This window comes from Zootoca vivipara, chromosome 9, assembly GCF_965207765.1.
Source record: "Zootoca vivipara chromosome 9, rZooViv2.hap1.1, whole genome shotgun sequence".
In the NCBI taxonomy this organism is placed as follows: Eukaryota; Metazoa; Chordata; class Lepidosauria; order Squamata; family Lacertidae; genus Zootoca; species Zootoca vivipara.
In genome coordinates, this window is record NC_142592.1 from 10,236,485 (window position 1) to 10,261,376 (window position 24,892).

The window sequence follows — 24,892 nt, forward strand, 5'->3', positions numbered from 1 at the left end:
CTTTTCAACTTCAATGGATTTTGTATGGGGACTGATGTGTAAATCCAGGGACTGCCCCCGGGAAACAGGGACGTCTGGTAACCTTAATCTAGAAACCACAGCAACATGCATAGGCCTATTAAAAACATATAAGATTCAGGATGACACCCAAGACTGTGAACCTACGGTATATTGATGTGGTGACAAACACCCTGTTGTTGTTTAGTCGTTTAGTCGTGTCCGACTCTTCGTGACCCCGTGGACCAGAGCACGCCAGGCACTCCTGTCTTCCACTGCCTCCCGCAGTTGGGTCAAACTCATGTTCGTAGCTTCGAGAACACTGTCCAACCATCTCGTCCTCTGTCGTCCCCTTCTCCTAGTGCCCTCCATCTTTCCCAACATCAAGGTCTTTTCCAAGGATTCTTCTCTTCTCATGAGGTAGCCAAAGTATTGGAGCCTCAGCTTCACGATCTGTCCTTCCAGGGAGCACTCAGGGCTGATTTCCTTAAGAATGGATAGGTTTGATCTTCTTGCAGTCCATGGGACTCTCAAGAGTCTCCTCCAGCACCATAATTCAAAAGCATCAATTCTTCGGCGATCAGCCTTCTTTATGGTCCAGCTCTCACTTCCATACATCACTACTGGGAAAACCATAGCTTTAACTATACGGACCTTTGTCGGCAAGGTGATGTCTCTGCTTTTTAAGTTGCTGTCTAGGTTTGTCATTGCTTTTCTCCCAATAAGCAAGCGTCTTTTAATTTTGTGACTGCTGTCACCATCTGCAGTGATCAAGGAGCCCAAGAAAGTAAAATCTCTCACTGCCTCCATTTCTCCCCCTTCTATTTGCCAGGAGGTGATGGGACCAGTGGCCATGATCTTGGTTTTTTTGATGTTGAGCTTCAGACCATATTTTGCGCTCTCCTCTTTCACCCTCATTTAAAGGTTCTTTAATTCCTCCTCACTTTCTGCCATCAAGGTTGTGTCATCTGCATATCTGAGGTTGTTGATATTTCTTCCGACAAACACCCTACTGATAGATAATTAGCAAAGTTGACTCATCCAGGGTACACAGATTTCTCAGTGGCACTGCCTCCATTTTATTTCAAATGGATTTTGTTTTAGTTTGTTCAACCTCATCCATTCAGCTACAGATTAAAAACTCTAGTTAAGGGCAGAGATTACAGCTGTGCTGACTAGAAATCCAAACCTGAACATCCTGATTGATTTCCAAGAATTTCAGATGATGGCTGGTCCCTCTTTAGTTTGTGCTGTACCAAGTGGCACATCTAAAACCTCTGCAAAAAAGCTGGAATGCTCAATAGTGTTTAGGACCTGTCCCTCCAAGCAGGTAGAAACTCCTTTGAAGTAGTGAATCACTGGAGGTGGTTGTTGTCAGCTCATTTTCAAGTGTAATAGTTGAAAGAAACCAACACTGAACATGAAGTGAAACAGTCTATCAGCATATCAGTCAAAATAATAATCAGTGGGGACTGCAAATAGCGGGTTTGGAGACCCCTGACAATTGAAAGGGGAGGTCCACAACTTCACAGACAAACGTTCAAACTGTCAGGTGATATCCCCTGTGGAAGCAGATTCCATTGCAATAATAAAAAAGGCAACATCATTCACGTTAGGTAGTATGTGATAAGGCACATTTAACACAAGCAAATGCAGTAACATTTGATTATAGGATTACTGCCACAACCAACAATTACAGGTTATCACCATTCAATTGCTAGGGCTATACCCTGTGAAAATAGATAGATCTTAGAGTATCAAACCACTTAGCCAACAAAATCCCTCTCTCATTTGTAGGCCCCTTGACAGCATTGCACGTTAAAGGGCACCAGCTGATGATTAAATCAGAATCTGAAATAATTTTCTTTTTATCTTCCATAGAGCATTTGAACCCTACAGCACAAAATAACCCAGATCTTTAAAAGCATACATTTTTAAAAGTTAGGTGGGGTGCTCTTTTTTTGATCTCTAACAAAATTATCAGCACACTTACCAAACATCACTTTCTTAGTTTGTTTGTGAGGAGGACAGAACTACACTAAGATAGTATAGTGCATGTCATGTTTTGCACTGAGGGCATACTTTGTTGAAGTGAAGCAGGAATGTCTGGATTGGAGATCATTTAGTAACTCAATGCATGCTGCTTCAAGTTTCATGATGGAAGAAAGGTGGGGGTGTAATAAATACATACCGGTAATTGGGAGCTCTCTCTTGCTGGAGTGTGTATTTAGCCCTGTGCTTTGGATCTGGAGATCCAGCCAATTCTTTTATTGATCACCCCACATGGGTGATCTATATACAATCTAATTCCCTCCCTCCCCCACTTTTAAAGAAGATTTATCCTTTTCTTGGCTACCAGCTGCTCATTTCCCCATAAGGAGACCAGCAGTAACACTTCGAGAAAGTTGGCTGTATAGTAATATAAGGAAAAGAGACACCGGATGTTTAGAATAAAGGAAACTGATAACGGCCAATTATACATTGCGGCCTTACCTGCAATTTGGACAATAGAGCCAAAGCAGCATTTTGCCCTACTATTTACCCATCTTCTTCTTCTTTGGCAATCACTCGTAGCCAAGTAAGATTGTCTTCCATAAACACAGTTTTAACAGTGAGTCTGTAAGTGACTGTGGAGGCCAATTGTGGATCCACATGTCCTTCCACAGTGGGGACATTGGTTTCCGGGTGAGAGTTGATCACTGTGTGGATTTGCCAAGCGTGCCTTCTTCCTAGCACATTTCTCCCTTGTGTTCTGAGTTCGAGTGTCTTCAAAGCCCAAGATAACTTTGGTAAAGACTGTTCTCCAACTGGAGTGCTTGCAGACCAGTGTTTCCCAATTGTTGGTGTTTATATTACATTTTTAAAGATTTGCCTTGAGACAGCCTTTAAACCTCTTTTGTTGGCCACCAGCATTATGCTTTCCATTTTAAAGTTTGGAATAGAGTAGTTGCTTTGGAAGACGATAATCAGACATCTGAACAACATGACCAGTCCAACGAAGTTGATTTTGAAGAATCATTGCTTCAACACTGGTGATCTTTGCTTCTTCCAGTGCACTGGCATTAGTTCACCTGTCTTCCCAAGTGATGTGTAAAAAATTTATGGAGACACCATTGATGGAATCTTTCGAGGACTTGGAGATGGCGTTTATAAGTGGTTCGTGTTTCACAAGCATACAGTAAGGTTGGTAGTACAATTTGCCCATCAAGATGCTGCTGAACATGCTGCAGTTTTTATTTCTGGAGATCCCAGCCCAAATCACTGAGGAGATACTTACTCAAGAGAACACACAACAATGACAGCTGGCATTATTCTTGTTTTGTGTGCACCCTTCCTCCTTTCTCTGTGTTACTACAGGCCTTTCTGAATCGATTTGGTAACACTTCGTCCTTTTGCTGTTCAACTCATGGAATAGGGTGTGTGCTGTTTTCTCTGCTACCAATAACACAGTCTCCATATAAAAAAATTCCTTCAGTAGCACCTTAAAGACCAACTAAGTTTTTATTTTGGTATGAGCTTTCGTGTGCATGCACACTTCTTCAGATACACTAGAAACAGAAGTGTATCTGAAGAAGTGTGCATGCACACGAAAGCTCATACCAAAATAAAAAACTTAGTTGGTCTTTAAGGTGCTACTGAAGGAATTTTTTTATTTTGCTTCGACTCAGACCAACACGGCTACCTACCTGTAACAGTCTCCATATATTCACTGTCTGTTACTCCCATTTTGGTGTTTTCCCACAGATAGTTTCCCTTGTGCCACAGTTTTTAGTAATCTGTTTCCTCACCCCATAGGTCTCACTGCACCCATCCAGTCTCAAAATCTGTCCCTCTTCTTCAGTTTCTCTGTGTTTGCTTTGTTAGTTGCCTGCTCATGGAAGCCCAGTCCCTATGTTTCTGTGTGTATCACTTGTCTGGTCATTCCTGCTGCTTGCAAGGTTGCAATCTCGAAGCAGTGATTCATGCAGACCCGCTGCATTTGGGGGGTGGCACCTTGTGCCCACTCACACCAATGTAGACACAGGCATAATTTGTGCAGTAGAGGAAAGGGCAGCTGCCTCTCTATGCAGATACTGTGGGATATGTACGTTTCCGAGCACAATTCAAAGTGTTGGTGCTGACCTTTAAAGCCCTAAACGGCCTCGGTCCAGTATACCTGAAGGAGCGTCTCCACCCCCATTGTTCAGCCCGGACACTGAGATCCAGCCCCGAGGGCCTTCTGGCGGTTCACCCTCACTGCGAGAAGCAAAGCTACAGTACAGGGAACCAGGCAGAGGGCCTTCTTGGTAGTGGCACCCGCCCTGTGGAATGCCCTCCCATCGGAGGTCAAGGAGATAAACAACTACCTGAAATTTAGAAAACACCTAAAGGCAGCCCTGTTTAGGGAAATTTTTAATCCGTGATATTTTAATGTATTTTGGTATTTGTTGGAAGCCGCCCAGAGTGGCGGGAGAAACCCAGCCAGATGGGAGGGGTATAATAAATAAATAAATAAATAAATAAATAAATAAATAAATAAATAAAACGAGCCATGAGAGGCAGTCAAGTGCAACATTCCTTGTTTTCCTAGTGTGGACATGCAAGGGGATGTTTGGTCCTGCCAGTTGAAAGTTCCTGTTCCTCCTGGCTGGAGCATCCTTCCTTTTGCATGTGATAGAAGGTGGGCATGACCTAACCTGTCCAAGGTAACAAAAGGACGAGTCATGCAGCACACCTTCCTCTTTTTGACTCCATTCTTTGTTTGATCAGCTTCTAGCTAGGACTGTGTACTGCTAGCTCTCAGCTAGCAGAAGCACTGGGATTATTACCCCATATGGGGTAGATCAACATGGACATACAGTTATACCTCGGGTTGCGAACATGATCCGTGCGGGAGGCGCGTTCGCAACCCACAGTGCCACATCTGCGCACGCGCGTGATGTGATTCGGTGCTTCTGTGCATGGCATCATTTTGTGTTTCTGCGCATGCGCAAGCGGCAAAACCTGGAAGTAACCCATTCCAGTACTTCCGGGTTCGGCGCAAAGCGCAACCCGAAAATGTGTACCCACAGCATTACAACCCGAGGTATGACTGTATTTATAACTAAGCCTGCCTTCAGGAATCCAACTGTGAACTGATGTGAGTAAACTTCTTTTATTGACTTTGAATAAGATTGTCACATCTTTATTCTTTTAAGAGGGATTCAAGGAAACTTACCAGGAACGTACAATTCAATCTGAGACAGACTGAATTGTATAATAGTGAGAGGCTCACACGAGCCTGCAACCAGCTATCTGCTGTGCATATAAAAGGGGGGAGTGTAATTCTGCTACATAAAGGAACTTGCTAGCACAAGTTAGAAAGGATATTAATAAATAATATATCCCCTGCCACTCTGAACATTCCCACAGATACTTGATTTTTCCCATGCCATACCTGCAATTCTTTTGTGATACAATTTAAGAATAACTTATCTGACTCTGAATTATCCTCTCAACTACAAACCATCAACATGTCCATGCCAGAACTTTGCCACTCAGTCACAAATGTGCAGGAAGCTGAAATCTACAGGCAACAAACATTATTTGAATGCTGACATAGCTTCATTATATCCTCTTTTTTCTCAAAGGATTGTGGTTCCTTAGTTGGCAGAAAATATGTTGTTTGATTCGTTTAGCCTGGCAAGTATTTTCTTCCCCTCCTAGCAAAGTGGATATATAGTTTCCTGGTTGCTAGAATTTTCCCGTGTCCTCTACAATAAAGGAAAATGCAAAGATCTGGTTTCCTCACTGGCAAAACATTATTTGCCTTCAAGCTTATATCGAAGATCAGATTTTGTACCCAGCGCTGGGTTTTTAGTGTCCTTTTTGCTGAAAGTGGGAGTTTTATTTTGGTAGCTGGCAAGGAAACATTGTGTCCTTTAGCTGATAGTGGAGATTGGATTCTCATTGGCTTTGAAAGAAATGTTTCAGTGTTCAGTCTTGCCCTGAAGTGCTTAATTTGAAAACAGGCACTCAGGCGAGGAAAAGTTACCACAGTGCATAAAATAATGCAATATGCTAATAAAAACTTATTAATTTCTGTTCAAGCCCTGCCTTAATAAACTTTATTCCACATAATATAGTCTGTTCCTTATCTGCACTGTACAGAAGATGCTTGGGGTGTGGTTTTTCTTGAAATAAATTACTTTTCTTGTACATTATGCATTCTGTTTGTTAAAGAGATTGTTTTAGGTACAGAGAAGAGAAGTAAATTTGCTTTTAAAAGCTACTTAACAACTGTTTTGAAAATTACAGATCACCTATGATAACCATACTTTATAACTGGCAAATCATAGCTGTGAATTGGCTTGAAAAGCAATTGTGTATGGCATTCAAACATCATTTAACATTCTCACACTTCATTAAATGTACATGTGTTTATCTTTATAATTTGCAAGTTGCCTTATCATATTGCCATAATTGGAATTAATGACTATTTTCCTGAACATAGAGAATTTCAGTGTACATAATCAAGCCATGACTGTTGAAATAGCAACATCAACAAGCCAACAGGCATTGTTGCCTTGAATTTCATAAGCTCATTTTTTCCGTTTCATCAAAATGAATCAATAATAATACTTAACAGAAATACGATGAATGTACCAAAGAGACAGATTTTACAATCTTTTCAGTCGATTTATTAGTGATTCTGAACTGTACATTGTGAAATTCCCTAAAGCACTTAGTAATCTGAATGTTTATGTTGCTTATTGCATATTGATTTCTAAATACTTGATTGTTAAAATTTGTGTGCATTCTTCATGTACACTATTCATTCCTTGATAGTCCCGTGCATTCAACTTCGAATAATTGCATCCAGAAGCAATGCTGGATTACCAATTTTTACCTTTCTTCCAAGACATATAGAACTGCAGGATTTGAGGAGAGAGTTACTTCTATCAGGAAATGATAATGCAATATTTTATTCTTGGAGGAAGCACATGCTTTGTGCATTGGAAATATTTTCTCAATTTAATACTATTATAACTCAAGGTTTTAACACAAACTTTATCACTAAGCATTAGATTATCTTCAGCTAATCTAGTTGGATAAAAATATTATTCAATTATTCCACAATACAGAGTGCAGAATTATTTCTGCATTTGCTGAAAATTATTCATGTTAAACTAAGCTAGGAGATAGACCTGCTGAGTATCTCTTTGGCTGTTGAAAACAGAGAATGTTTCTATCTTTAGACACTGGAAGGTTTGCTTTCTATTTTGAGCAAATATCATTTTGAGTCTTAATTAATAACCAGTGACTCTTGGCTAAACCATCTGGGGTACCTTAGTTATATAAACATTGATAAATATTGCTCCATTTCGAATAAAGACAACTTCATCCATGCCTTGAGATCTACGTGAAAGTAGATGCATGTGAAAAAACAACAACAAACCCTTAATAGTTCAGGGTCCCGTCCCCCCCCATCTTGCCATGTCTGATCGTTTGACCAGTTAGAGCATTAAAATGATTTAAATATAGATATTAGAGGAGGTTAAAGTTTTTAAAGATATACCAGAAGCAAGGATTTTTCTCTCTGATGAGCTAGTGAAGTATTTCTACTTCATGATCGTTCTGTTCAGATTCTTTGGAGAGATATTGTGCGTTCTATTTTTAAACTAAACTAAATGCACATGCAAATCAGCAGCAGATTTGCCTAATGCACACTTAACACATTTGATCATTAGGTAGAACAGTCAGTTTCAAATATTCACAAGATCAGATTTCTTGTGCCTTTACTTTTTGGTGTGTGCTGAGCGAGAGGGAGAGAGCACGCTAATGAAGCATTATCTTAATTGCGCTAATGCAATGGATTCTCATGTAGCCTCACAGTATATTTTTCAAGCTTTGTAATAATTATCAAATAGCTTTTCATATTTGACCTATTTTTTTAAAGATCTTAAAAGCTATGCTTTAAGAACAATGCCTTAGTGTTCTCTAGGCACTGAGACAAAAGTTTATTCCGATTTCCATTCACATCCTTCATACATTTTTTTTCTAACATCAAAAGAAGATAATTCACATTAGCATCAGATACTTACTGGTACAATATCATTTAAAAAATAAAATGGAATAATTACTCTTTAGAATGAAGCTTGGAGAAGAGGCTCATGATTTGCACATTTTCCATGTTTTAATTTAAGGAAAGAGAGGAACAACCTCTTGCTCAATGGTCCAGTCAAGGGGTTGCATCCAGTGGTTTTGAGATAGCTCAGTCTGTAGAGCATGAGACTCTTAATCTTAATCTCAGAGTCATGGGTTCAAGCCCCACATTGGGCAAAAGATTCCTGCACTGCAGGGGGTTGGACTAGATGACCCTGGTGGTTCCCTTCCAACTCTACAGTTCTATGATTCGATTATTTTCTTCTACTCACTTAAGTCTCCTGTACTCTTCCAAAGCTGCTCTTGAAGTGTGTGTGTGTGTGTGTGTGTGTGTGTGTGTGTGTGTGTGCATACATACTGTTGGGAAATCCATTCCACCCTTTGCTGCAGATATGTAGATTGTTACACGTCACATGTCTGTCTACATTGCATGTCAAGACCCCCAAGCCAACCCCCATTGGAATAAAGAACTTCACATGGACACATAATTTTAAGTTTAAGGTTATTGGGCAACTTTTGGCCACAACTTTATTGATTGCAAATGTGAGCGGTATTGGCTTAGGCATTGGCTAAAAACTATATCTGACTCCTGCTCCCTTTGCAGGAAGTCTGTAAGGGTAAATCATCCAAAGAGTAGCTGCTTCGGGGGAACCCGCCTGCATCTCCCTGGTGTTCCCTGAGACCTGGCATGGCCCTAGCCCCTCAAGTGGACTTCAGACAGGATCCAGGCCACAGATTCCTTTAACGGAATACCCTTGTACCATGGGAGGGGCAGGCGATGGCTGACCTTTCCTCCCCCACTCCAAATTAAGCCAATGCCAAACTCCCAAACCTTACAAAGTTGTGACGATTGCTAAGAGGTAGGCAAAAACCAAGTGGCCAGTGCCAATTTTGCCAAATGGAAAAATTCCTACCCAGTCCGCGTCCCAAGGCGGGCAACCAACCGAAGTTCAAAGCAAGGCCAGAAAACACCTTAAACAACAACAATAAAAAAGTGGAGGGTGGGTGGGTGTTCGGCACCACGAAGCAAGTGCTTGGCACGCGTCACACTGCTGCTTTTAAACTCCTCCTCACAATTACCCTTCAAATTGATTGGGCAATTCACCCTGGGTGATTGTGGTGCCACCCTGGCATGGTGGCAATGACTCCTCCCTTGCCGGGGTGGGGGGAGTGGCTTGAGGGCCTGCCAGCAACCAGGACCATCCAATAAGATGATCCCACTTCCATGAGCGGAACCTCCGCTCTGTATTGCTTTTGTTTTTTTGTGTCTCCAAGAAGAACGGCAAGGAAAGAAGCCATGTTTTATTTGTCCTGATTTATGTGTAATAAATGTGTAGCTTAGTATCGTATCCATGCCTCAAGCCAGATCGGTTGTGCAGTTTACACCGCTGAGTAATGTATGCCCAAGCCTGCACTGCAGCTTGAGTCACTGACAAACGTCGGAGGAGGATGACTGATGGATCTCCACAGCAGCAAGGCTGAGAGGGGAGCTGCTTCAGCTGGGGCCAAGCCATTTGGCTTTTCATCCCCCGATTCCGACACATACATGCCCATCTCGAACAGAATGAGATATAACATAGAGGGCTGCAGTATTTAGTAGGGATCAGCAAAAACGGGTGCTTCTTTCTATGTAGAGAGATAACAGTTACGCCTCTCATGTATTTCACCTTTTAAGGATGGAATATTGATTTAGTAAAAGGATATTGGTTAATTTAACCCCTTATACTGGGTAATAAGAAGCGCTGAAGCGACAATAACATTTTTAATATGTATGTGTGTGTGTGTGTGTGTGTGTGTGTATATATATATATATATATATATATATATATATATATATATATATATGATTTCTTGGTTTACAAAAGTACAGTCATACCTCAGGATACGTCCGCTGCGGGTTGCGTCTTTTCAGGTTACTGACGCGCCAAACCCAGAAGTCCCAGAATGGGTTATTTCTGGGTTCTGCGCATCCGTGACCTGCTTGCATGTGCAGAAATGCTAAATCATGCTTTGTGCATGCGCAGAACGCCACATTGTGTCATGCGCATGCGCAGATGCGGTGCTTCATGTTGGGGCCTTTTCATGTTGCGAACGGGCCGCCGGAATGGATCCCATTCACAACATGAGGTACCACTCTATGCGCAATGTCTGTTTTTTCAAGTTACATTTTCTACAGATCAGTTTCATTTGTTGAGACATTAGTGTTGCATGACGAGGGGGGAAAGAGGGAGAAAGTAGTGATGGGGGAGAGGTGTGTAGGGTGGGGGTCGGGAGGCAATACTTCTATTCTACTTAGTGTATGTGTGGGGTTTTGCGTCCGCGTCACTTGTGTGGGTTCTCTTTACTATTCACTTGCCGTATTCCTTTGGTGTTGAGAGAGATAGGGGTTGGCCTAGGGTGTGGTTGGTTGTCTTTGATTGGCTTCGGTTAGTTTTGTTTTCGTGTGTGAGTGGGGTGTGTGTGTGTTTTTGGATCAGGTTAGCCAGATTGATTTGGATGCTGTTGGCGGGTTCTTGTTGTTGTCTTGTAGGGCTGCGTATGTGGTAAAGGGGAACCATATTGCCGAGAAGGCGTCTTCTTCTATTTGTCCCCGTGTCAGTTTCAGTTTGTTGGTTAGTTTTTCTAATAAGGCTCTTCCCCATACTATTTGATACCATTAATCTCCTACTACCCTCCTGAGAAAAACCCCACCCCTGACTTCTGTTTCAGTGTATCTGAATAATTGTGCATGCACACAAAAGCTTATACCAAGAACAAACTTGCTTGGTCTCTAAGGTGCTACTGGACATTATATATATATATATATATATATATATATATATATATATATATATATATATATACAACTGGACCCCTCCAAGTGTTGTTGGACTACAACTCCCATTAGCAACAGCCATTTCACGGGGATGATACATGTTGTAGTCTGACAGCATCCGAAAGAGCACTAGGTTGTAGAAGGCCATTACACTAAGACTAAAGGTAAAGGGACCCCTGGCCATTAGGTCCAGTTGTGACCGACTCTGGGGTTGTGCGCTCATCTCACATTATTGGCCGAGGGAGCTGGCGTATAGCTTCCAGGTCATGTGGCCAGCATGACAAAGCCGCTTCTGGCGAACCAGAGCAGCACATGGAAATGCTGTTTACCTTCCCGCTGTAGCGCTTCCTATTTATCTACTTGCACTTTGACGTGCTTTCGAACTGCTAGGTTGGCAGGAGCTGGGACCGAGCAACGGGAGCTCACCCCGTCACAGGGATTCGAACCGCCGACCTTCTGATCAGCAAGCCCTAGGCTCAGTGGTTTAACCACAGCGCCACCTGGGTCCCGCCTACACTAAGACTATCACAGGCCAAATAAAAGTTTTGCTCACTCTCTGTTAGTTTTCCAGCGAGGGCCCCTCTCATATACATTAGTGGCTGACAGGCACTCCTATAGGGAAAAGTAAAAGGCTGAAGTTGAATATCCAGGCACCATGCAGAAAAGCTTTCCCAATAGCGACAACATGTAATCACACGGGAAAATGCCCTGCTACCTGGGCTCCATTGCATTGCCTTTCATAAGAAGTGGCATTTTGCTAGTTTATGCATACATGGCAGACTTCTAAATAGCTACTTATTGGCAACAAACATTATTTATTTATTATTATTATTTATTAAATTGTATCTTGCCTCAAAAGAGCTGAGGGCAACAAATACCAAAGTAGTGAAACATTACAATTTATAAAAAGTGAGCAAATGGGTGTGTGTGTGTGTGTGTGTGTCCCGGTGGTTGCCATACCAAAAAAATGCATTGGTATGCATTGACAAACAATCTTGGAAAAAAGTTTTGTGGGCAGTTACTATTAAATGGAAGCATTTCCAGAGAGAGGATTTTAATTGATTGTGGTAATGTTAAAGACTATGGAGTTTTTGAATGGTGTTCTGGGGCACCCTGAGATTCCTTGAACACTTACAAGGGTGTTCGTCAAATATGTTTATGTTTAGGTTTGCCAAGAAAATGTAAGATGTTTATTTTACTGAAGTCATCTCAAATAGCATTGAGTGTCAATAGAATGACAAAGTGTTTACTATATTATTCCAACAAAGTACTAATCATGTGCTAAAGAGTGACATTGAAGTCTGCAGTTTGTGATTTCTAATGCACGTCAAGATCTTCATTAATATGCACATTAATGGAGCCTAATTGACTGTAAGCCAGATGGACAGTGGTAAAATACTTAATAATGAACCTCTCCAATGTGATATTTGCTGCCTCAAGGAGAACAATAAAAGCATCTGCATTTCCTTTAATGTCATTCAATAAAATGCTGGCATATTAGCAAGCAAAATGATCGTGTTGTGCAAGGTCTTTAAAGATTTGGCGAAGTGAAATCTATTAAGCCATAAATTGCTGGAGTGCAAGAGTTTACCAAGAGAGAGCAGAGAAATGTATCTATGTCTTATGACTGTTGCACACACACACACACACACACACACACACACACACACACACACACACACACATATATATATATATATAGAGAGAGAGAGAGAGAGAGAGAGAGAGAGAGAGAGAGAGAGAGAGAGGAACAATTAGTACTGCAGATGGCAATGTGAGAGGATAAGGAAATAATTTCTTCAGTTAGGAAAATAACAGGTCATTATGAGCCGAGCCCAATGGTCTCCGAGTATGGGCCTCCAAGTTTGTCAGGAATCAGCTAATCTTAGTACCCAACCCATTATCTTGGGTTGTGTTGGGGTGTTGGGGTGTGTGTGAATACATTAGAACAGTATTCACGCTAATGCCAATCCTGTTAGTATTGGCATAAAGTTTATATATATATATATATATATATATATATATATATATATATATATATATATTGAGAAGTATATAATTGTTTTTAGCTTTTAATTTATGACCTTTACTGCTAGAATGCATAGTAGATGTTAGCATAGTATAATAATAATACAGTCATACCTCGGTTTAAGTACACCTCGGCAGGGCCGTCTTAAGCATATCGGGTGCCCGGGCGCCGTGGTGCGACGATCCCTCCGGCGCCAGGGCACCCCATTTCCCAGCACGGTTGGCTGGTAGGCGCAGCGCGGCTTCCACAGGCGCTGCAACACTGCGCCCCCTGACGGCCCTGCGCCACCCAGCCTTCCCCTAGGGCCGTCCCTGCACCTCGGTTTGAGTATTTTCAGTTTAAGTACTCCGCAGACCTGTCTGGAATGGATTAATCCACTTTCCATTACTTTCAATGCGAAAGTTCGCTTCAAGTTAAGTACGCTTCAGGTTAAGTACAGACTTCTGGAACCAATTGTGTACTTAAACCAAGGTACCACTGTTACGTACCACTGTAACAACAGCAACTTTATTTATTTATATGTCGCTCATCTGACTGGGCAGCTCCCAACAAAATATTAAAAACACAGTGAAACATCAACCGTTAAAAACGTCCCTTCTGATGTCTTCTAAAGGTTATGTAGTTACTCATCTTCCTGACATCTAATGGGAGGGCATTCCATAAGGAGGGTGCCACTACTGTGAGGGCCCTCTGGCAGGTTCCCTGTAGTTTCACATAATACAGTGAGGGAAACGCCCAAAGGCCCTCAGAGCTGGATCTCTGTGTCTGGGCTGGACGATGGAGTGGAGATGCTCCTTCAGGTATACAGGGCTGAGGCCTTTTAGGGCTTTACAGGTCAATAGAAACACTTTGAATTGGGCTTGTAAACGTACTGGGAGCCAATGTAGATACCTTAGGACCAGTGTTATATGGTCCCAGCAGATGTTCCCAGTCACCAGCCTAGCTACCACATTCTGGATTAGTTGTAGTGTCTGAGTCACCTTCAAAGGTAGCTCCATGAAGGGCGCATTGCATTAAGTAGTATGCCAACAAGTTATGCGGGGATTGTGTTCTGGAACCGCACCTAAAGCCAAAATCATGTTTAGTCAAAGCCCATTGGGTTCAATGGTACACAGAATTGCCAAAGTCATTTCCCCCAGAACTCTGCCCCCTTCCAACCCTCTTTCGAATTTATTATATTTTTTGCTACATGCATAAAGCTGTTGAATGCACATAAATCATTGGCTTACTGCCATAACTATGGAGTAGTTCCCGAGCTGGTATTCCTGATAACTGAGTCTTTAATCATTCATGCTGCATCTTTATTTATTTAAAATATTATATTCTGTTGTTCATTATCAAATTAAATCACCATGTATTACAACGACATTAACTCAAATGAGAAATATAGCAGCCATAGTGGAAAAATACAAAAAAAAAGGAGAGACATATTACTGAAAGCTAGGTATTAAAAACAGCAGCTGTTTGACAAAAATGAAATTAACAGATGGCAAAACAATTAAGGTTGGCACCAGATCCTGCCCACCCATGAGGCATGAGGTGAGGCAGCTGCCTTGGATGGCAGACTCTGGATAGTTGGGAGGGGTCTTCGAACCCATCAGCTGCCACTCTCATCGCTGCATCTCATGCTTCCCTGAGAGAGGGAAATGCAGAGACTGTGAGCCAACCCCCTTGAGTATGTACTGCCCTGTCAATAAGGGGAGAGTGAAGATGGGCGGGGGGGGGGAGAGAGAGAAAGTAAAGATTTCTCCCCCTCACTGCTTGTTTCCCATACAGTCATACCTCGGTTTAAGTAAGCTTCCATTTGAGTACTTTTAGTTTAATTACTCCGCGGACCCGTCTGGAACGGATTAATCCACTTTCCATTACTTTCAATGGGAAAGTTCACTTCAGGTTAAGTACGCTTCAGGTTAAGTACAGACTTCCAGAACCAATTACACTCATACTTCGGGTTAAGTACTCTTCAGGTTGAGTACTCTGCGGACCTATCTGGAACAGATTAATCCACTTTCCTCTACTTTCAATGGGAAAGTTGGCTTCAGGTTAAGTACGCTTCAGTTTAAGTACTCCGCAGACCGTCTGGAACGGATTAATCCACTTTCCATTACTTTCAATGCGAAAGTTCGCTTCAGGTTAAGTACGCTTCAGGTTAAGTACAGACTTCCGGAACCAATTGTGTACTTGTTTCCGGTGCTAATGTGAACATAGCCTAATTCATACCCAGACTAGTTCCATTGAAACTAGTAATGTCCACTGATTCTCAGCAGGCCCATTCAGAATATCACGTAGCCACATACAACCTACAGAGATTTATTTTGAAACTTTATCAATGGACACCTGCTTTTTTTCCTTGGCGGTCTGATACTACTGGCAGTGGTTGCTAGCTCCATGTAGTGAGTTTGTACCACCTTGCGCCACCGAAGAAGGCAGGACCTTGCGCCTTGATAACTTTATCTAGATTAGGAGTGTGGATTAGGAGGACTCATGCCAAGTAACTGCGGGCATAATCAAGTTGCATTCCTGGATTGATGCAAGCTAATTCAGTGTGCCTGTGTATTGTGTTGGGGACGTATGCTAGTAATGTTGTGGTGACTAACTACAAAGTATATAAAATTGTGCAAAATTTTGCCTCTGGGCAAAATTTTCAACTCCTGTGATTAAGTCTTGTGAGACTGATTCATTCCAACTTAATTTAAGTGTGTATTAAGGGCTTACATGTCCAAAACTGGGATTGTGCTGTTGTGAGAACTAGCATTCTGATATGGCAGGGTTTACATTGCCCTACAACCTTATAGAAATACTTTATTGTCACTGTACCGCTTGTTTAGAGTGAGATTAAATGAGCCCCCCTCCCCCCACAATCTCTCAGTCCTTGTTACACTCTGTGTGCTATTGTACGACCCACCAATCCCAAACGTCAGTTGCAATGTTGCTGTCTTCCATTCAGCAGTCTCACGGCCCATGGGTAGAAACTGTTCTTTAACCTGTTGGTGCAGCTTGTCATGCTTCTAAATCTCCTGCCCAAGGGCAGGAGATTAAAAAGGTGCTGGCCAGGGTGTGAGTCATCCCTGAGAATGTTCCTCGCTCTTCTGAGGCAACGGTCTCCAGCGATAACAATCTAGTAGACTCAGAGGACAGTCCATGATATCCCGTAGGGACTCTCTGTCCATGGCTATCATACCACACCGTAATGCAGTATGAGAGAACACTTTCTATCGTGGAGCGATAGAAAGTCTATCTGCTTTCTTATCTGCATAAAAGGGCTAGGTTAGAAGCAATACAATGCGGTTTCTGTCACAGTGCAGTGACTACATCAAGAGTGTGATAATTAAAGTCAGTTGATCAAGGATCTGGGATAAAATAGGCCACAACTTTATTGATTCCAGATGCAGGTGGATTTTGCCTCAGGCATTGGGTGTACATCCGTTTCAGCTTTCTGCTGGAGGGCAGAGACATTTCAGGGTTGTACCAGGGATTACGGTCTCTGCAGGATGCCTATCTACCATGAAGACTACCCAAAGGCCATCGCTGCAAACTCTCTGACCCATCTGGACAGAGACATCCACCATGACCCCTTTAAAAGGGTACCCTGAATATGCCACAGGTTCCGCTCAGGGGGATGCACCAATTTACCCAACTTTAGATGACTAGGATTATAAAAGGTCATTGATAAGGGAGGGAAAGAGGATTTGCTCTTCCGCGAGGGAGGGAGTCAGACGTGACTGGCTTTTGTGCATCGCTAGCTGGCCAAGCAGGTGACGCAGGGTGGTGCTGTGGGTTAAACCACAGAGCCTAGGGCTTGCTGATCAGAAGGTCGGCGGTTCGAATCCCTGCGACGAGGTGAGCTCCCGTTGCTCGGTCCCAGCTCCTGCCAACCTAGCAGTTCGAAAGCACATCAAAGTGCAAGAAGATAAATAGGGAAGGTAAACGGCGTTTCCGTGTGCTGCTCTGGTTCGTCAGAAGCGGCTTTGTCATGCTGGCCACATGACCTGGAAGCTGTACGCCAGCTCCCTCAGCCAATAATGCGAGATGAGCGCGCAACTCCAGAGTCGGTCACGACTGGACCTAATGGTCAGGGGTGCCTTTACCTTTACCTTTAGCTGGCCAAGCATGGGAACAGCCAATACCTACCAGCCAGCAAGGCACCTGCCCATTAGCAGGGGCTTCTGATTGGCATATTTAAATTTGCATTTTTGGCAGCCCAGCCAGCCAGGAAAAATCTCCAATGGCTGGCTGAACACGTGTTCTGGCTGCCTCCGCCCACTCAGAAAAAAAGGGTAGCAGTCCATTCTAGCCATAAACATTAACAGCTATTGTTTGAGTGGAACATTGCTCTCAAATGCTGCAGACACTCATTGAATTGTTTTGATATATATTAAGGCACACACTGAGTTATAATTCTTTTTAACATGAACCATGCAGATAGCATTGCATTTTTGTGTGTGTAAGCCTCCTACTCCATGATATTTAGAAGATCACAAATTAGTCACTGGATTTAAGAGAGTGTCATCAGATATAGTCAATCTATTCACTTACAGTCCATTAATCATCCCATCTGCGCTCCTATATTATTTTTTGTCAGTTCAGTGAGAAATATCTATTTCTGTTTTCTGTTATAAGTGGAGTCAGTGGCCATTTACTTATTCAGAATTCCTTGGTACATCCCCCCCCCTTCCTTGGGAAACTTGGCAGGAGAAACTTTGAAAAACATGTTTACACACAAGTATTTGACTGTGTCTGAATAAGCTGCCATTTAAAACCCTCAATTAAAATTCAATTACCAGCTTGTAAAATATTGTCCCTGCCAGGTTTATGCATTAACCTTTGGTTTCTTGGGAGATAGTAACAAATTTTCATTCCACGTTAGTCTATATCTCCAATACCGTAATAGGTACACTATCAGGACCCACATTTGCATCAAAATCCCCCAGAAGAACAGTATTGGTATTAGTCTTTATCTCCAATCTCTTATAGCAGATGTCTTGAATCCTGCCGAACGTGAAAGGGAAAAAAATGAAGAGTTTTGGAAGGACAATACTTTTTTAAAGAAATCCCACAAACTCAAAATCTGAAATAGTAGTGTCAAATTTCCTACGAGGATTTACCGTATTTTTCCATATATAACACCCCCCATGTATTTTGGGGAACTCCAATTTAAGAAAACGGAGGGAGATGGCGGGACCTCTCTGAACAGTAGCAAACTGTAAACTGCTGGGGTATTTATTTTTTTAATGAAACAGCGATATATAAAGAAATGCTTAAAATTAAACAACAGGGACTAAACATGCCCAAAGAGGAGACATTGTTGAAGCCTGGGATAATTTTTCAAGTAAACGTAAAGGGACCCCTGACAGTTAAGTCCAGTCACGGAAGACTCTGGGGTTGCGGCGCTCGTCTCACTTTACTGGCCGAGGGAGCAGGCGTTTGTCCGCAGACAGTTTTTCCGGGTCATGTGGCCAGCATGACTAAGCTGCTTCTGGTGAAACCAGAGCAGAGCACGGAAATGCCATTTACCTTCCCGCTGGAGTGGTACCTATTTATCTACTTGCACTTTTGGGTTGATTTCGAACGGCTAGGTTGGCAGGAGCTGGGACCAAGCAACGGGAGCTCACCCCATCATGGGGATTTGAACCACCAACCTTCTGATTGGCAAGCCCTAGGCTCTAGACCACAGTGCCACCCCGTCCCATTTTTCAATTCAGGAATTTTTTTTTAGTGCAGTTCATGCTAGTGTATTGTGGTACTAACATGGAAGTGTATGTAAAGGGCCACAAAATAGTGTTGTATTGTCTGTTGGATTTTAATAGCCTTGCTTTCAGAGTTCTAAAGGGCGGGGGGGACATGGATAGGATCATGGTCTTTATGGTCCCATATATATGGCAGCATCAAATATATTTTGTAGCTGAATATTTACTTTGCTGTTCATGCTATAAAATTAGTGAAGGTTATTAATTCTCTCTTGCTTGGGACTTGCTCGTCTTATACCATAATGACTTGCATAGTCACATGCAGCCTCTTGAGAAAACTGTTGAAACTAAGATTCTTGGTAGTTTTCTGTAGCTCTGAAGAGAGTGCACAAAAGCTATACTGCCTGTCAATTTTAGTTTAATTTCCTCTTTTCTTGGATGCTTTGACTCATCTCCTTGACAAGCCACAAGACCACTACATTTGCCCTAATAATGCTGTACCTCACAGTGATTAAATAAAGTTCTGTTTAAAGTTCTGCAGACCAGTTTAAAAGTCCGAGTGAGGTCATTTCTACTGTCTGCATTATCTTTGCTGCAAACGAAAGTTTATTCACCTCATATCTGCATTTGAATCTGTTTAAAATATTTCAAATATTTCTCTATCCTTGGCTATTTCTTTTCTTTTCTAAAAAGTAGCACTTCTGAGTGATGGAAATTATCCTAAATGGAAATGTCAGTTTTTGTCACAAGCTCTGGTCTGTCAATCTACAAATTTACAAAAGTACAATTTACAGATTATCATTAACACAGAAGCATGGCAAAAGAAGGAAATAGAAATTCAACACATCAGACTACTATTATCTATTAGATAATAATGTAAGCCATACAATCTTAATGCATAAATATTGTGATGTGTTTAAAATTGGTTTTCTAACCACCATTAGTGACACTTCCCTTGGATCTAAGGATTGAAGAAGAAGAGCAGAATTGATGTCCCTATTCCCCAAAATGCCATATATCACATATCATCACCTTGCTATTACATCACATAGCAGCAGTAATAATAATAATAATAATAATAATAATAATAATAATAATAATATTTCTACCCCACCCATCTGGCTAGGTTTCCCCAGCCATTCTTGGCGGCTTCCAACAAAATATTAAAAATACATTAAAACATCAGTCATTAAAAACTTCCCTAAACACTCAATTTAAGACAGGGTTTTGTTTTGTTTAAGTATGCAGCTGGAAAATAATGTGCGGTGGAAAAAGAAGGCAAGAAAGTTAGACACACGGGTTGTATGTGTTTATTAAGCACTTGAATTACAGGCAGTGTAAGGGACTGTTATGTACCCACATTAAATGATCTCAGCTTCTGTACATAAACTGGCCAAACCATATTAGAACACCTTAATTTTTTTGGCCAGAATCTCCTCTACTTCACCTTTATAAACAAACTATCAAAAGACTCCAGACACAGCTTTCCATACAAGTAAACTACGAGGTCGAATGGAAAATCAAATGGCTAAGACAAAAAAATTTTGAATTTGCAAACAAATCGGGTAGATTTTTGGCCTGGCAGCTAAAAGCACGGCAAAAACAGAGTACAATTACTAAGATTAAGGATGAAGGATTAGAAATAGAAGATCCTAAAGAGATAAGGAAGGTCTTCTTAAGATACTATCGAGAGTTATATAAGAAGGGAAAAGAAGACAAGACCAAAATCGAAACATACATTCAAAAATATGGCCTCCAGAAAATATCTCCAGACCAAAAAGACCTCCTTAACAAAGACATCACTAATCAGGAAATTGAGAAAGCCATTAACAAAATGAAACTGGGCAAGGCCCCCGGGCCAGATGGTATATCCGCAAAGTATTATAAGGTCCTAGTAAAAGAAATTACACCCGTACTCTGTGAAGTTATGAACAACATTCTTAAAGAAGGGATAATCCCTAATACCTGGAAGGAAGCCCACATTACCCTGATCCCCAAAAAAGATATTGACACACAAAATGTTAAAAATTTTCGGCCAATCTCTTTACTTAATAATGATTACAAATTATTCACAGATATTTTGGCAGACAGATTAAAACAAGTTCTAAACACAATAATTCATAAAGATCAGGCGGGGTTCCTTCCAGGTCGTCAGATGTGGGAAAATGTGAGAAATATTGTCAACATAATCGATTATCTTGAGGTGAGAAACGAAAAGCAAGCGGCGCTTCTATTCGTCGACGCTGAAAAGGCGTTTGACAATGTCTCTTGGCAATTTATGTCGTACAACCTAAAAAAGATGGAAATAGGAGAACAATTTAGGAGAGGCATCGAAGCAATCTACACAGAACAGACCGCAAGGCTAATAATAAATAACAACTTGACAGAAAAATTCGATATTTCTAAGGGGACTAGACAGGGCTGCCCTATCTCCCCCCTGTTATTTATTATGGTGATGGAAATCTTGAATAATCGTTTGAGAAATGATACAGAGGTAAAGGGTATTAAATTAGGGAAAAAAGAATATAAAGTCAAGGCTTTCGCCGATGACCTCGCAGTAACTGTAGAACAACCAGATACAAGCTTACCGGAAGTCTTGAAAATTTTGGAAGAATTCGGCAAGGTGGCGGGTTTCAAGCTCAATAAAACAAAGACCAAGATGATTCTGAAAAATTTAAAAAAAGAAGAAAGTGATTAGAAGAACAATTAGGAATTTCATGTGCCAAAAAGATAAAATATTTAGGAGTGTGGCTAACGGCGAAAAATATTAATTTGTTTAACGACAATTATAAAGCAGTCTGGAAAGAAATCAACAAAGATATGGAATGCTGGAAGAAACTTAAATTATCTTTCTGGGGAAGGATTGCGGCGGTGAAAATGAATGTTCTGCCACGGCTTTTATTCCTATTCCAAAATATTCCTATAATAAAAGGGACTTCCCAATTTAAGGAGTGGCAAAGAGCCCTATCTAAATTTGTGTGGCTAGGAAAGAAGCCTAGAATTAAGCAAAAAATCCTTGTAGATAAAAAAGAGAGAGGAGGGTTTGCCATGCCTGAGTTAAAGCTATACTATGAGGCAGCTTGCCTTGTATGGATCAAGGATTGGATTACGTTACAAAATACGGATTTGTTAGACCTTGAGGGATATACAAATAGATTCGGCTGGCATGCCTATCTGTGCTATAACAAAATCCATACTGGCTTTAAAAGTCATGTATTTAGGGGTCCAATTTTGGAAGTATGGAACCGTAATAAAGCTCTATTAGAAAGGAAAACACCATGGTGGGTTGCTCCCTTAAATGTCTTAGCTATACAAAAAGTGAACATGGATAGGAAAGGAATTATGTATGAGGATATTGTTGTAAAAACGAAAGATGATTTTAAATTAAAAATTTATGACCAGATTAAGGATAAATTCGCTGGTTGGCTACAATATTATCAAGTTAATGATTTATTTAATAAGGATAGGAGAGAAATTGGTTTTGAAGTAAAAAAGTCGAAATTTCAAATCGAATTATTGGAAAATAGTCAAAAATTATTATCAAAAATGTACAATTTACTACTGGATTGGTACACGTTGGATGAGTTGACAAAGGATTGTATGATCAAATGGGCGAGAGATTTCGGGCACAATATACCCACCGATAGCTGGACCAAATTATGGAGAGAACATCTAAACTTTACGGCATGTACTACTCTTAAAGAAAATGTAATGAAGTTAGCACACCGTTGGTACCTAACACCAGTAAAATTATCCAAAATGTATAGAAATCAAAATAAATGGTGTTGGAAATGCGAAACATCGGTGGGAGAATTTTACCACATGTGGTGGGAGTGCAAAAAGGTTAAAAAGTTTTGGGATTTGGTTTACAATGAATTAAAGAAAATTCTGAGATACACCTTTCCCAAAAAGCCGGAGATTTTTTTGTTGGGACTTTTAGACAAAGAAATAGCAAAAACTGACAAAAATTTCTTTTTGTACGCCACTACGGCGGCGAGAATTCTAATAGCCCAGAAATGGAAAATTAACGAAATGCCATCAATTAATGAGTGGCAGTCGAAACTTCTGGAATATATGGAAATGGCCGTACTCACCAACAGAATCCGGGAACAGGATGAAGGAAAACTCAAATTGCAATGGAGTAAATTTGTTGAATATGCAAAAATTAATTATAAAGGTATGAAAACGTTAGTGGTAATAACATAACTCCCACAATGATACATATATAATGAATTAAATAATACGATATGAGATTGAAATAACTTACCATCTACTGGAAGGAAGGAAGTCGCGCTGTCAATCTTGATGTATACAATGTTTTTTTCTTGTATGTTTGTTTGTTGGAAAATCAATAAAAATTTATCATTCAAAAAAAAAAAAAGAATCTCCTCTACTTCACCTTTATATATAGGCATGTAATGCTCCATCACATCCTTATCAATATTCTTAAAGGATTCCTGTTTTTTTGTCGCTTAGGCCTATCTCGCTCACTAGGTTTGTCTTGGGTCCCACTCAGCAAAATGTGGCATATTAATATTAGGAGAACAAAATGTCTTTGATGAACCCTACTTTCAAACTACGGCAGAGACTTGAATTCGTGAACATTTTTGTAATTGGAAGGTTGTTTTCTAGGCTCTGTTTTGGTTTTGTGCTGCTTAGCTCTGCCACCCACATCAACTTGGGGTTTTGTCCTACCTTCCACCTCTTTCTTTCCTCATCTATCTTTGCACAACTATTAACAATGCCAGTATTATCTCACCTGCAACACACGCACACACACACACACACACACACACACTGGCTACAGTACCTAGCCAGGAAAAAAAACAAAAACCTTTGCAGTCATATTCCAAACTACTGTATGTGGGGGATAGTGAAAAATAGGCAGTTGAAGCAGTACTAGCAAGACTACAATAGACAGGTAAAGGTAAAGGTAAAGGGACCCCTGACCATTAGGTCCAGTTGTGACCGACTCTGGGGTTGCGCGCTCATCTCGCATTATTGGCCGAGGGAGCCGGCGTACAGCTTCCAGGTCATGTGGCCAGCATGACAAAACCGCTTCTGGCGAACCAGAGCAGTGCATGGAAACGCCGTTTACCTTCCCGCTGTAGCGATTCCTATTTATCTACTTGCACTTTGACGTGCTTTCGAACTGCTAGGTTGGCAGGAGCTGGGACCAAGCAACGGGAGCTCACCCCGTCACAGGGATTCGAACCACCAACCTTCTGATTGGCAAGCCCTAGGCTCAGTGGTTTATGGAGGATGCCAATCAAAAGATAAAATATTTTGTATATATTTTTAAAAAAATTTACATCCAAAATCATGATTCTAAAGATGGTACAACTGTAACAGACTACAGAAGTCTTCATTTCCCCCCTCTAGAGAATTTTAAGGAGTCTAGAGATGGCAACAGATGGCGAGTGAAAGATTGATTGCTCTGGTAACTTGAACTTCTCAAAAAGCAGAACTTGACCAGGAGAGAAGCCACCATGGGGAGAGAGGAAAAAGTGGAAACAGTGTGGAAATGAGCAGTTCATAGGGAGAGATGAATTGGTGGGGAGGGAGAAGCTTTCCGGCACTTTGAAATTCTTTGAAGTGGCAAATACCTCATCCTTTTTTTGTGTGTGGAAAAGTACCGATTTGAACACAATTGATAAAAGCAACAAAGATATCTAGGTCAAATATTGACTTCAGTAAAGAGGCTCTTTAGTCTTTAGGTCATCATTTAATAGCAGAAAGCAACCTTTTTTTCGTTCGATGTTTCTGATAGTTATAAGTAAATGCAGTTCTGGATTTTAGGCCAGTGAGGGTGGTTCCCCTGTACAGGGTGTTGAAAATAATAACATTGAGAAGATCCATAAAAAAGGTAAAAGGCATTATAGTGGAAATAATTTTTTGTTCTGGGGGGGTGCACACCATATTTTGTCCTCAGGACACCATGTTATCATAGTCTTCCTTTGGTAAGTAGGCTGCTTAGACCAGTGTTTCCTAACCTTGGGTCTCCAACTGTTTTTGGACTACAACTCCCATCATCCCTAGTTAGCAAGACCAGTGGTCAGGGATGATGGGAATTGTAGTCCGAAAACAGCTGGAGACCCAAGTTTGGGAAACACTGCCTTAGACTTATAATAAAGGATTTTATTAATCATTGTGTGGACCTAATAAATGAGTTTCAGTGATATTTTAAGAAAGAAATAATTGAGATATAATTATAGCTTACTCTGGAGAAGATAAACAAAG

General features: G+C 41.1%; 1 protein-coding gene and 1 long non-coding RNA gene across 4 annotated transcripts in view; one reads left to right on the plus strand and one right to left on the minus strand.

Annotated features, from left to right (window-relative positions):
• Positions 1–24,892, plus strand: part of TAFA5 (TAFA chemokine like family member 5) — a 238,489-nt gene that overhangs the window by 37,039 nt on the left and 176,558 nt on the right. The gene's annotated exons all lie outside the window — the stretch shown is intronic.
• On the minus strand, positions 20,112–23,034 carry LOC148684540 (uncharacterized). Its single transcript, XR_015945815.1, has 3 exons — positions 22,747–23,034; positions 21,241–21,317; positions 20,112–20,942 (listed from the first exon to the last, which is right to left on the minus strand). It is a non-coding gene; the product is annotated as an uncharacterized LOC148684540 (long non-coding RNA).